This window comes from Anopheles darlingi, chromosome 3, assembly GCF_943734745.1.
Source record: "Anopheles darlingi chromosome 3, idAnoDarlMG_H_01, whole genome shotgun sequence".
Taxonomy (NCBI): Eukaryota; Metazoa; Arthropoda; class Insecta; order Diptera; family Culicidae; genus Anopheles; species Anopheles darlingi.
Window position 1 is genome coordinate 34005939 of NC_064875.1, and position 14320 is coordinate 34020258.

A 14320-nucleotide genomic window follows, 5' to 3' on the forward strand; every position below is an offset into this window, starting at 1 on the left:
CGAATAGTATATGAGGATTTTTTTTCGGTAAATTCAAAATGGTGGTTCTAATGATCTAAGTGGGCCACGAAAATACACATACGATGAATTGCAGTAATGTTATTGATTGAAAACCTCACCAACACTTAACGGCCATTGGTAGACGCATGATAAGATTTTAAAAAACCATTTTAAGAAAGATTTAAAAAATTAAGAAAATAAATCTCCTTTTAAATTGAACAAAAATGGTACCAAAAAGTGCTTATCTGTAGTTGACAAATCATAGATTCCAGCTGAATAATCCAGTACATTCAAGCAATACAAATCGTTTTGAACAACAGAAATAGCCGCAGTGGTCTAGCGAAATAGAAATAAGACTAGACGGTTAGAGTGTCCCAAGAACATCTAAAACGTTGCAATTCGGTTAAAAACAGGTAACTAGCAACAAAAAATCGTAAATTTGATGGATACTTTGACGGATATAAGACGACCATTGCCATCAAGATACGACTTAGGATATTATAACATGTGAAAAATGTGATGTGAATGTGAAAAAGCCGTCTTTAGGAATGGCCTTCAGTCCCTTTTTCGCAGCGGCTTGAATCTGCTGTATCATGGCAAAACGAAATTTTGGGCTTGTCTTATAGCCAGAAGCCAAATGTAACCAAATCAGCCGCATGCGGTTTTATTAGAACGATATGAGTGAACATTTTGGCAAAAAAGTCACAGAAAACCAACGAAGTGTGAGAAGGTGCATTATCGTGATCGAGCGCTGACGCGCTTAAGATGGAAAACATCCTTCCAAATGTAATTAGCGGATATGTTTGATATGCAAATATCATCAACAAAGTCTCTTGTTGTTAATCGACGGTTTTCCAACGCCAAATCTTTGATTTTTTGGACGTGAGCAGCATCGATTGTCGTTGGTGGTCGTCTAGAGCGTTTTTCCTCTTCAAAATGTTCCCGACCCTCCTGGAAGTCTTTCCACCAACTGTAAATAATTTTTATTGAGGTAGTATCGTCACTAAAGGCATTCTGTATCATTCGCATTGGTATATTCGCAGCAGAAAAAATATTTTTAATGCAAATTCTTTGCTTAAAAATTTGCGACATGGAGAAAAACGAAGAATGCACTTTTAGCAGTTCACAAAAAAAACGTATCTCAAACACTAGTGAATATTTTGACGTGAAATTTGCCATGGTTGTCAATAAGAGTGCTGACAAGCTACAAAAAATACAAAATTAAAGATATCTATTTACGCGGGCAATTTGTACACCGTGTCACCTTACTTTTTGGACACGGTAGTATAAACATTCAAAAAGAATTTACCGGCAAACAGTTCTAGAATCAACAACTGTCGTGGACAGAAGCCTTTTGCAAACTCATAGCAAATGCTTAAACTGTTCATATGTGTCAAAATCTTTAGATAGTATTTGCGATGACGATTTGGTATATCCTTGTGTGACAGGTGAGTTCTTCATCTTCAAAATTCGGACGCCTGAGTGACTATAATACACCCTGCTTATCGCTAGGGCTTCAGCTGCTAATCCAAAAAAAAAAACGCATGCGATATTTATGGCCAAGCTAATTAACGACGAGATAGAGGCGTCTTTTCTGCTAGATACTATAAGCATTTACATCCGAGCGAGGGCCATTGGAGCACACTATTTTCTGAGAATCGGCAGGAGCAGAATTTCGACCGGATTGAACCTGCCAGTCGCATGTTTGATTTGATATGATTGATTTTATCGTATGCACAAAAACTTTTAAAATAGATCTTTTAGCTGAATGGTTTGTATTCAACGAACGGTAACGTTGCTCTAGCTCCAATCTCCAATTTAGTCTAGCTCCAATAACAACTACATGTCAGTTAAGTGTTTTAACGATAAACAAAAACTCAAGTAGAAATAATGGAATCACATGAGATTATAATTTATTATTCTAGAAATTGAGTTGTAAATGACAAAACGTTGAAGACATTCGATCGAATGTTTAGCGATACTTGTTGCACGCACCTTTAAGCGAAAAACGTGATAAGTGGCAGCAATCCTTCCGAGTCCTTGTCGTTCCATTCAACCCATTGACTAGCAGCTAACATTCGTTCATTCATAAATGCTAACCGGCGCTTGTGCAAATGGTGGCACACTGGGCGCAGATTACTTCTAGACACTAGACCTAATCGTAGCCCCCAAGGGGGGAGGTGAAGCGAACGACATGTGGCGGATGGCTTCCAAAAAAAAAACGCAACGCAACCATCTGAGAAATTACTGGAACTGATCGCATTTCATAGCCGTAGCATCCAACCGATGCGGCTCTTACAATTTGTGCTGCGGTCGGTCTTCTTTACCGTTGGACGTTTTATTTGACCGCGATTCGATTATATTCACCACTTATCTTCCACTATTCCACCACCACCCGGATTTTGGGCCGGATTTGATTCTGTCTGAGGACGATTTTCATTACAAGATAAGCTGCTTCCTCCACGCACCACGCGGCACGAGGGAACAAGACGCCACCACCGGCCACCGGCTAGGCTTTCCGGTGATTGCGCGGTTCTGCGGGAAAGAAATGAGCTGCCCTTGATTGGGCAGAAGTGTTTTTACGTCCAGCCCCCCGTCCCCCAAAACCCCGGGAGTATTCCAAACGGCCACAAGGACTGACCGGCCGGCATTAGGAAGGAGGACGCTTGTACCCGAACGGGGTGGGAGGGAGTCGTAATTGTTTGTTTGAGTTTTTATGCGCTTCCGAAACCGACCGACCGACCGTCCGACCGATCAATCAAATCAATCAGTAAAAGGAGCTTTAATTCCTCTGCTCCGCTCGCTCGGCGCTTTTTCGGTTCTTTCTCCGGTCCGGTTGGTTGGTTGGTTGGGAATTTCCAGCGTCTATGTCGAATTATTGATTATGTTCATTTATTTTTCGGTGTCCGTTTGCACCGCGCACCGCACCGCTCAGTGACCACAGTGGCGCCAGCCAGAAGAGATTCTGAGTTCTGAGCCGAGCCGTCTGTGCACTGATGGATCTCGAGCAAATCTCAATAAATCTCGTATCTCCATAAATTTCGTCTACATTTTCTCTGTCTCGGCTCCAATCGTCGTGATCCTTTCACATTTCTGTTAGTGTTCTCTGTTCGCTGTGCTAATAATAATGCTCCGCGATGCGATTATGGCGAGTGAATGAAGCATCCTGGAAGACACAACATCATTCATTGGAGAGATCGAATGAATGAAAACGTTGCTACGTTACACTTTGGTACTTTGATTTGAAAGCAGTTTTCTAATCTTTCCCACGAAGTGATCTAGTAGCCATCGCCATCTATTCCCGAGCCCTTCTCGTCGTACTTTTTCTGTTTTAGCTCTCTCGACGATCACTCCAGAGGACTATTTGTTTATGCTCCACATCGCGTGTTCAAACAGTGATCTCAATGCGCACATCACTCATAGCGAGTCTTCAGCGAGCTTCGAGCTGAACTAATCAATTAGTAGAGCAGAGCTTTAGACAAAGCACAGCGATGGAACGACGATACTCCGACGATGATGAAATATGTACGAAATCAATCTGCCTGCCTGCCGCGGCCGCAGGTTCGTCCGCTGCTCATTAAAAAGGCCAAACCTCCCTGGGACAGGGGAAGGTAAAGGAAGGAACCCAAAGGCTACTGCCATCGAACATGGGAAAGGGGGTTAACAATCATCATGGCGCCAGCAACGGCAGCGCGGATTCTAATTCGTTTTGGATACACCCAGATGAAATCCAATCCGGCTGCTTGTCGGCGGGTTACAGGTGCAGATGGTGGTGGTGATGGTGCTGGTGGTGGCAGTGGAAGGATAACGAACGAGGATCTCCGGATTGTGGACGTGTGTGGACTTTCCGGTCCCCCAATAGCAGGTGAACGAAATCGTATTCGTTTCGCTCATTTTTTTAAACGAAATGATGAAGTAGTAGAAGCACTAGTAGAAGTAGTTGTTGTTGTGGTTGTGGTTGCTGTGTTGTGTGTCCGCAATTCATAACCATTTTAGGTCAAGGCACACTTGGACTGTTGCTCTCTTTTGAAGGTTCCGTTAAAATGGCGTCGTGTTACGGTTCCGTAGATTATGCTGCAATTTGATGCTAATTTGCGGCCCGAAAGAAGATAGTCCCTTCCCTACCAAGCGGCACACAAGAACACGAGTAGTTGCACCGCCACGAAAAGCTACGCCGATTAGAAGATCGCGTGAGGATCGATACAAATACGATATGATGCAATTCTGATCAGTCGCACATCGAATCACCGAGCAAACCGAATCGAATCAACGCAGCGCAGCGCAGTGGGCAATGAACTAGGAAGCGGTCTTCTCCGGTGGCATCGGAGTGTTGCAGAAGCTGGAGAAAGAACTCCACTGGGCAGCAGCGCTTCATTGAGACTGTTCCGGGACTGATTTCGTCTGATGGGGTGCTGATGCCGTTTCGCCACCTCCAACGCAACCGCTGATCAATCGAACCGAAATGGCCACTCGCGAAGGGCTCGAAGGGACCACCGCGCAATCGCAGAAAATAATTTTCATGTAAGGGAGGGATGATGGTTGGACGGAGATGGTTGAGAAATAGATTTTTGCGCTCGGATCAAAGGTGAACAGCACGCTGGTGGTGCGGATGCTCTTCATGTGGATCGGAGAGAGAGAGAGAGAGGGAGAGAGTGCAATAAACATGTGGTGATCGGTTGCAGTCACGGATTGCAGTAGCAAGTTAGCGTTTTACGATCGACAACACCATGAGCTCCCGGGCGGGCATCACAGTTCCGCCGCCAATCGATACACGTGGCCGATACGAGGTCAGCAGCCAAGATGGCCCTTTGGCCACCTATGTAGATGCAAATCCATGCAACCGTCCGTCGCACATTTAACGACTAACGGCTGGCGGTATCGGGCCACTACGGCATGCTCGGAGAATCGTCTTCTGCTCTGGTGTCTGCTCGACCACCAGCGGACCTCAACAATAGACCAATTTCTTGCAATTCCGCTAGTGCTATTTGCTACAGATCGTAATGGCGAACCGAGAAACGACCACCGGTGCACGGTGCACGAGGGGTAGCCGACCCTCGGGGTCTAAACTCCCCGGGGCCCCCAGAGAATCCGATTTGGAACTCTATAAAAACCCTTAAGATGGTCTAGGTTACCACCATCGATGACCTATGCGGCGAGAAGCCCTTCGAAAAGGGCGATTCTCTGCGGAGTTCTTGAGCTCGGGCGGTTCTGCAGCACCGAAGAATTGCACCAGTCGCGGATTGACACCGACAGGACTACGAACTTTCGGTGCATCGACCGTGGCGGATAGAGCGAGAGTCCGAATCGGATCCATCACCACCAACCAACTAACCGACCAACGAACCGACCAACAACAACATTCATGGGCAGCAGCAGCCACCGCAAAATAATAAAAATCTCGCTTTGTCGGCGCTTTTAGGCATTCAGGGATATGGCGGCCGGTTGCAAACCATTCTTGCACACATGTTTATGACGATTATGATCTATTGATCGTATCTTTTGAACTCGTTTCGAGCGAACGCACTTCGCCTTTCGTACTCAGGCTCAGACCGTGGCCAGCAGCATATAGCATGCTTCGCGCAAGCGTCTTGGTCCAACAGTCCAGCAACACGGTACGTGCGGCCTTTCTCTTCGCCTTTGGAGTCGCCAACTTTCGGCGGCCGGGGGCTTCGGGAAGTGCACGCAATATCGCGGGTTGTCGGGGGTGACGCCGTGGACGATACGCACCGATTGCGAGTGAGTGGCGCACTCGCGTTCGCTTACACTCTGGGATATAGCTCGATGTTCGTCTCGGTTTTGTGGACAACATTTTTTTTTTTCTTTTTTATATTATTTGAGGCACAAAGAAATATTAAAGTCCTTCGAACAATCATTTAAGGTTAAGTAACATTTCATAAATAATTATGTTTTGTTATTTTAAAATTTTTAGTGACGAGCTTTTATCAAATTAAAGCATTATTAGCAGAGGATTGCTATATAACTATACCTGCAGTTGAAGTAAGGATAAAATTATCTCCTACAATAGGCAAACGTCATATAACGTTTCTTAAACCCGTAAAACAGCTTGGTAGTTGAGTGTTAAATGGAATTAACAACCAATTGATTAAACAAACCACACTAAGGCCCAGGATATACTTCTTTAACTCCATGAATTAGATCCTTTTTAAAATGATGTTTTTAACAACAATTGACACAAAGACTTCAAAAGCTAGAAGGTCTAAAAATGATCAAATTGCGTGTAAATCAACGAGAATTTATCAATCGAAAAGATCGTATAGTTCTGAAGCATTCAGAAAGATTATAGGATAGAATAAAATACACGAAAGTGACACAAACTCTAAATATTTGAAAAACCATAACTACTAACAACTAGAAATAATCTATAATTACTAACGATTCTTTGGTTGTGGAAAAGGAAACAACATTCTCTACGGGCATAAAATCAACGAATTTTAGTCAATGACTGCCGCAACGCGTTCGTTGTTCTGAAGGTGGAGGTACATCGAGTACGTCGACGCGATGTCTGGTTGGAATCGGCTCAACATCATCTTACAACCGATGCAACTGCATCCAGTCAGCACTGGGAGCGGTCTCAGACGGATCCCGAGCGACGGATCCAAGCAAGCGTAATCCTGGTGTAAGAAATTAGTTACCAAGCATGTCTGGGCATGTGGCCGGCTGGCCAACGAGGTGCGCTGGAGTTCATCTCAGAGACATCTCTCCACCACCCTGTTCAAAACAGGTTTGTTTCGGTGAGGCCCGAGGTCGGGCTCGGGGTTGGCATGAATTTAGCATGGATCATCGGACGACGACGATCGCCTGTTCGAATCGGCACCGGATCGGGCCACTTGTGGCCACGGCGATCTGAAAATGTGGAAGGTGGTATCGCGAGGTGCGTGTGTATCGATCTCATCTCCTTCACCATCGCCTTCACCATCGCCTCCACATGGGCACAGTCGGCATGTCGGTGCTTTGAACTATGTGCGCGGTGCGCCTTTGCGCACTTTAGTGTGCGGCACACTACAAAAGCCCTAATGTGACATATGACCTGCGCTTTACGCGGATGGCGCACTTGAGCGGATCATTTCTTGAGCGGACCTCACATACGTGATGCCGCCCGCCCGGACAATGTTCTCAACGGTAATGGCGGAAAGAACAATTACTTCTGTAAAAGTTTTCGATTTTCATCACTTCGGCCACAATCGGCGAACTAGGCGAGGTGCGGATCGGTCAAAGGTTCAGCCTCCTCGGCTCCAATTGATGAGCGATCATCATTTCAGCGTTCCGTTCAAAGACCGTGAAAGTGTGAAACATTCAATCCGCGTCCGCGCTCGCGCTCGCGCTCTTGTGTGCCTCGACAATTCTGTCAAAGTTGATCGAATGATCGATCGTGAGGTCTTTGTGTTCAATGTGTTCGGTATCATCATCAACAGCGCCTACAACGCTAGTAATGATCCAACGTGTGAAGGTAAAGACCGGCTACAACATCTTCGGACTATTTGGCCCGAGGAGTTTTACTTATTGGTGATAAGGTTTCGGTCGCTATTAACTTCTGAGCCCAACATTTGGATTTGGAGCTTCTATTCTCTTTTGTTGACTGCAGTGTCATATGTATGACACAAGCCCATTCCTGTTCGTGGCAACACATGGCAGCTGATACGCGTACGAATTGAGAGTTCGCCCAGCATCTGAGTCACAGCCTCGAGCACAAGGTTCTCTCCTGCAAGGTCCATGTGCTACGCATGCATATCAATCATTGGAACGGGGAGCGCGTCCGGGGATGTACCTGTCATGTTCGATCTAATTAAACTTTCCGGCAACTTACAAAACGCCGACAAACGAGCTGCCGCCCCAAACGCTGCCAGCTCAATTCACCGAATTGACTAATAGACCTCGAGGCCCGCTATGCGAGCGTGGATTGCATCGGATCGACGATCGCCGTATGATACCCTGGTTTTGATGCTGTTGTTGGCTGTAATCATGTGTTAAACATAGAAATACATTTATATTAATCGTTTTTTTCTCTCTCTCTCTCTCTCTCTCTTCTCTCGTGTGTCTACAGCATCGCGCCTTCGCTGGGGCCAGCGTCGGGCCTAGTGTCTGCCGTAGAAGGTCCGTAGCCGCCGAAAGGTCTCGCCGTTCGATCCGCGCGGTCCAGAACGTGGGATGAAAGCGAAAAGAATAGAACCCGAACCCGAACCCGAAAACCAGGGGGAATGAGCAAGAGAAGCACATTCCACGACCCTTTCGAAGACGAACAAGCGATTCTCGATTTGATCGAGCAAACCTCGAACCCGGCGCGGCCCGGACGGCCCGAGGTGAGACCTGACCACGGACTATCGTTTACCGGTTGAAACCAGCCACCACCACCAAGACGTCCAACGTCCACGAGGGGCGCACACGTTAGGGCACAAAAATGTCGAATACACAACAATTGAGACAGCCGGTCGCGACCATCGTGGGGTTCCCTGAGGGATATTGCCTGGGTTGAGACAACACCGTCCGGCCCCGGCCATCTAGGATGGTGGCTACAATCGGTTCCCTTTTGATCGAAGTTTTTCTTTGAGGTTTGCCGGCCACCCAGAAGCGAGAAGGAGTCAAACCGTCTGATGATGGACTACGAATTGAGGCATTTCGCTCGATGACCGGAATTTCCTCCCCACCCCGAGGGCGGATTAGTGAGTATTAGAGCAGTCATGGGTCCCAGTGGGTGAGTTCCTAGCGTCAGAACAGGATCTAAAGTTGTTTTTCAATTGTTGTTCTAATGATAGAATGCATGGAATCGATAAGGATTTACAAACAAATTGGCCAAAGTATGTCTCATTCTCATGCATTTGAACATACTTTAACACTACGTAAGATCAGTCTAGAGATAAATGCCTTTTAGTATTGAAACCTTGCGTCCGAAATATGAGATGATCTGGGTAAATTGTATTGGCGATTGCATTATTGTAACATTTGTGTGTTTGTCAATTGTTTGGGACCTAAAGTTGTCTTTGGAAATGTTTCCAAAAAGTTTATCAAAAGGACTGCGCCTAAAACTGGAATACAAAGAAAAACACAAACAAAACATCGTTTGTTTTTGGAATAAAGTAATACCCTGCGTACTAATAAGCAGATTATCCTTTTTCTATCGACGAATGTTGGTAATATCTAATTTCTCGCGTCCACATTAAGATATTTTAGGCCAAGAAATTGGCGAAACCATGGAATAGTTATAGATCAACAGTTCGGCTGTTTTGAACATTAAGAAACAACTGTTCTTTCAATGTAATCATCTGTTTGTGTATGAATTTTATAAAGTGTTGGTGAAAGTAGAAAAATGTTGGTGGAATAATATTCGAATGATATTTCGATTTTCTGCCCTTTCGTTGTTAGCTGATTAATTTAAGATTTGTTACAGAATGTGAGTAGCGGTGAAAAATGCCATTTCGCTCGTTTTCCTTTGCAATTTTTGTCGTTTTATAGGCATTGTAAGTCGTTTTGAGCTTAACAAACTTTGGAAAGTTTTCCAAAAATATTTTCTGTACGAGTATTTAACATTCACGCAAACATCGCAATAAAATCATTACGCTCAAAAACACTCAAAATAGCATACAGATAACTCATATTCGCCAGATGCCAGATTATGAGAACACAAGGGATAGTGTTGACTTTAGTACGTTACAAAATCTTGGCCAGATAATCTCATACAGTAAACACCTATTCGCCATGAACATACTTAGCTCTTCAGAAGGAGGGTTACTGTTCCGGAACAAAATCAATCGAAACTCAATCCACATCTCCACTAAACACATTGGTTAATCTTGAGCCACTTTTGCGAAACGAGAAACTGTAACATGTTCCAACAAACACTCGATAATGTAAATGGATCATTCGAAATACATAAATGATTAATGGAATAACTTTTGTATCAATGAATGAAAGCCATCGAAGATGCGTGGAGGTTTCTTTTACTTCGTTGCCTTGGCAACGGTTTTCCGGTTTTTGGAAGACTTCCAGACCGGTCCTCTTGATGTGGCAATAAACTCATCCGGCCTTTCGCCCCCTTTCTCTCGCTCTCTCTCTCTCTCTCTTTCACTCTTTCTTTACGAAACAGCCATTTGGAAGCAATTGACTGACGCCGTTCCAGCTGATGCCTATCGGCATCTCGGCAACTCACTAACCGAATAACTCCAATTAATTTATCTAGCCGCGCCATAGCACCCACCATCTCCGCACTGTCACACTGCACGTCGTAAATTGTCCATAAATCTACTACCAATCTTCTCTCGAGCGCGTGTCGAAAGCGTTTCGCGGGGAAGCACGTCGAATGTTGTTGCTGTGGTTGTTGTCAACCGTACGGCACCGACACCGACTGGCATCCCGTAATATGACCGTAATAATTTCATAATTATTCCACAATTAAAGAGACAGGGCGTCGTTCCAGGAACCAGGAACCAGTACCAGGTTCCTGCACGCCAACGAATAGGCAGAAGGGGGAACGTAGCAACATGCAGCAGTAAAATGATCACCGATCCGATGTTTTAAAACATAACTGCAGCCCCCACTTAGGAGCGGCATTCAAGGCAAATATGGCACGTAACCACGGTTTATAGAGACGTTTATTCCTTTATTATCCAAGCCCAAGCACTACAAAAGGTGGACATCTTTCGAAAGGTTCGAAATGAAGGGAAGCGTGGAACAGAGAGTGCACCGAAGAAGGGAAGAACACTTTGAAAGCGATGAACGATGAACGAACGAACCGAACACCGAACTGATCGCTTTACGGTGGGCTCATAAATGTACCAAAGTTTTTGTGGGATGCCCACCCGGGCCTCGGAACCTCGGACAATCGCACCCTAACCTGGGTGTGAACGTGGACGTGGGCTTCGATTAGTTGGTCATCTTGTAGCGCATTGACTGTCACTTCCAAGTCTGATCGACTTCTTCGCTAAGCTGTTGGTACTACGTCTTTGACTGACTTTTGACCTGCAAACCAAGCGAGCAGGACGGGCAAGAACACTAACACCACCTTCGCAAGGACAGTCAAAAGGGATTCGGTAAGTCACACGGTGAGAGAGAGAGAGCAAGATAGAGAGAGATACAGTGCGTTTACCTTCATAGATGTACGCATAAAACAGCGCATTAACGGGGGATAATGTGTTTATTGTAGCCAAACTTTTTCGGAACTCCCTCCCAGACCGCCTACACCGCCGCGCACATCGACCACGTGCTGGGGCGAGGAGCTAATAAACAAATAAAAGCCTGCAAACTATACGGTATACGGCCTCGCAGAACCCAACGAAGACCGACTTGTCACCTAACCTACTAGCCGCTTTTCTACCCTTCGCCGGAGAACGCAGCAGGCAATGACAGTGCGAAGGAAAAGAAAGAATCGAACCGCACGGGGACACGTGAGTGAAAGGGCTAATAAGGACAAGCGAGGATCCAAGCACGCCGGAAAAGGGCTACGATCGCTGTTCTGTATTCTTCTCTAATCCAATTTGCATTGTTTGTTATTTCTTTCGCTCGAGTTGGTCGACCGATTTTCGGTTCCCGCTTGGTATTACGTCCCTTATAATACGAGACCCTGCCGCAAAAACCCTGTGATTGTAACCACAACCAGTTTGAAGCAACAGCCAGCGTTAAGATTTTGCGCCCTTAGCTGATCTTGTTATAGCGGTACGTTCCGCTACCTGGCTAGCTTAAGAACCTGGATCTTCGATAGAAAACCCTGCCCTGCCCCTGGTCAGTCAGTTTTGTCCAGTGGGAAGTAACGAGGCGTGGGTATTGCGGAGGTTCTGTGCACCCCTCCGGTGCACCAAAGGACACTGATGCCGCTAAGCAATGCTAATCGTTGCCTGATATTCTCAATATTTGTAAACTGCTGCTGAAAATATTTGAAAAAGAAAGACAACGAACCGGGTCTAGACTATTTAAACGTTTTAAACAATTGCCCAACTCTTCTTGTTGCTGTGTATTTGATTGGATTTTCAAATATTATTTTCAGGGCATCTTGTCAAAATGACTTGAAGATGGAATATGCCCAAAGATAATGCTGGTTGGATGTAATCCGAATTTTTACCAACTGCTAAGCGTTCTACGTTAAGTTGCCTTTTACCGTACCGTGCAGGTAAGCGAAGTCCCAAGCCGAATCAAGCGACACCAAGGGAGAGGAAAGAGGGTGTCCAAAGTGACAATAAACAAATAAACTCATAAACAGAGGCCACGGGATACGGGATGGATGGTAAGCAGCAGGAGTAGGGGAGCTTTGGTTAGAGCGAGAAATCGTAACCATTTGTTCTAGTTTACCGGGAAGCCAAAGGCCTGAAGGTCTTCTTCGAATCGTTTTCCTCAGGGCCTTTGGAGGATTGTACTCGTAAGGAGTAAGGAGTCCACTATCTAGCAGTTGCTCATATCACTGTCGGGATGTCCTTGCACATCACCCCCGTTGATCCGGCATCTGGGTCCCTGGCAAATGGATGATAGCACAAGCGTCGGGAGCGAAGGTCGGTCAGGAGATAAAATGGCACTCTTGGAAACATTCCGGAACTCAAATAGGTTTTCGGAGGAGCTGAAACGATTAAGCGCATCGCACCCAGTGGTCCCCACTGGAGCCGAGAAAATCGATCGAAACGGCTCGAAGCAGCAGTAGCAGTGGTCGCTGCAGGCCTGGCCTCGAGGTCAGGTTGATCGTTCTTGCCGTGCTTGCCGATGTGGAAATCGAGCTCTTGAAGGACACGGCCCAGGGATGTGGGCCACACTGTAGGGGTGTTTCGAATCCTGTTCACTGTTTTTGTCGTTAATTTTTGCCCATTGTTGTTGTGTCCACTGTGTATGCGGTGGTCGAGAGAATGTGCTGTGGGCTGTGTTGTGGCCAACAGCTCAATTAGGCAAAACGGCGCGTAGCTAAATGTCTCCAATGACACTACTTTACTACTCGGGATGATCGTTGGCCGGGTCTGCGTGTCTGCGTGGTGTGACTGGTTTTGTTTGAAAACATTGCCAGACAGTAAATTGAAACACCTACGGTGTCCCACTGACACCTGTTGTGCTTTGCGGACCTTGCTTTGCTACTACTAGTGCCTTTTAGCTACTGATTCTTCTAAACAGTTCTAAATGGCTTAACGAACGCTGAAGGTTATAGAGCGATGCATCAGGATATAGAACACAAAATTGATTTATGCGTCTCGCTACAGTCGGTATGGTTACGCTATTCTATCCTCTGTTGTATTTTTTCTACTTGCAACCCAAAGGCAATCTGATATCGGAACGAACCACACCGAATGACCTCAGAGAATTCTTAAAGTATTCTACAGAAAGGAACCCCTTTATGTAAAGTCTTTAAACAACAAAATCTACGATTGAAACTCTCCGAACTTGCATGAAAGAGAAAGTGGCGCGATTATGCTCGTTCAATAGAAGAAATAATCATTAATAAAGCTTGGAACAGTTAATATTTGGCCGCTTTTGTTTACTCATTGCAGCGCGCCTAGTGGTCACTTTGCCATTCCATTGACAGCGTTTTAATCACTGTAGTCTGTTTATTTAGTGGTAAAATTTTTGTCAAAATTGATATACGCCTTCAAAAGTTATCGCCGATGGAACGCAAAGGGAGAAAAAAAATCGATTTTCTGTTTCTATTTGATAATTATCATAAGGAAACTTAAAAAGTATATTAGAAATGTATAAAAACCAACTAAAATGAGGGTGACGTGCAACAGGAGGGCTAAAGATGTGACCTACAGTACTGTGCAAACATTTCCTGGTGATGTCAAAGTAAAAATTGAAAAAGTCATATAAAAAACTAATGAATAATTTGCATCAATATTTCTTATTAAAGGCAATAAGAAAGCCTACAAAATGACACCTTTCTTTTCTTTATACGTCATTTTTTGGCTGAGATATGAACTATTTTGTGCGGCCAAGTATTAACTGCTCCAAGCTTTAGTAGCTCAAATTCTCGATTACTTAAAGGACACAAAGGCCAGAAAATAGCGAGAGTTTTCCAACTTCCTTCAACTTTCTGTCTGCATACTAATTGCCTGTGAACTGAACGTTAGTGGCGAGGCGTTGTTGTGTCTCAGGCGTCTCAGGGCATGATACAATCCATGATCGTGGATGTCCACCTTAAAACTAGAGCAACAATGAAGCTATAGAGCTTGCCATAAGAACTCAAGAAATCGCTCACAAAACACTGTTACGCATTTCCAACGATTTCTTGGAGACATTTTTCACAATTTGATCATCCAAATTATCGACATAAAAATGACTTCTTCCTTTAGTTTGCGTTTGCACATCAAAGCATCTGAAAAAATGTAAAAATTTTCAAAGAAAA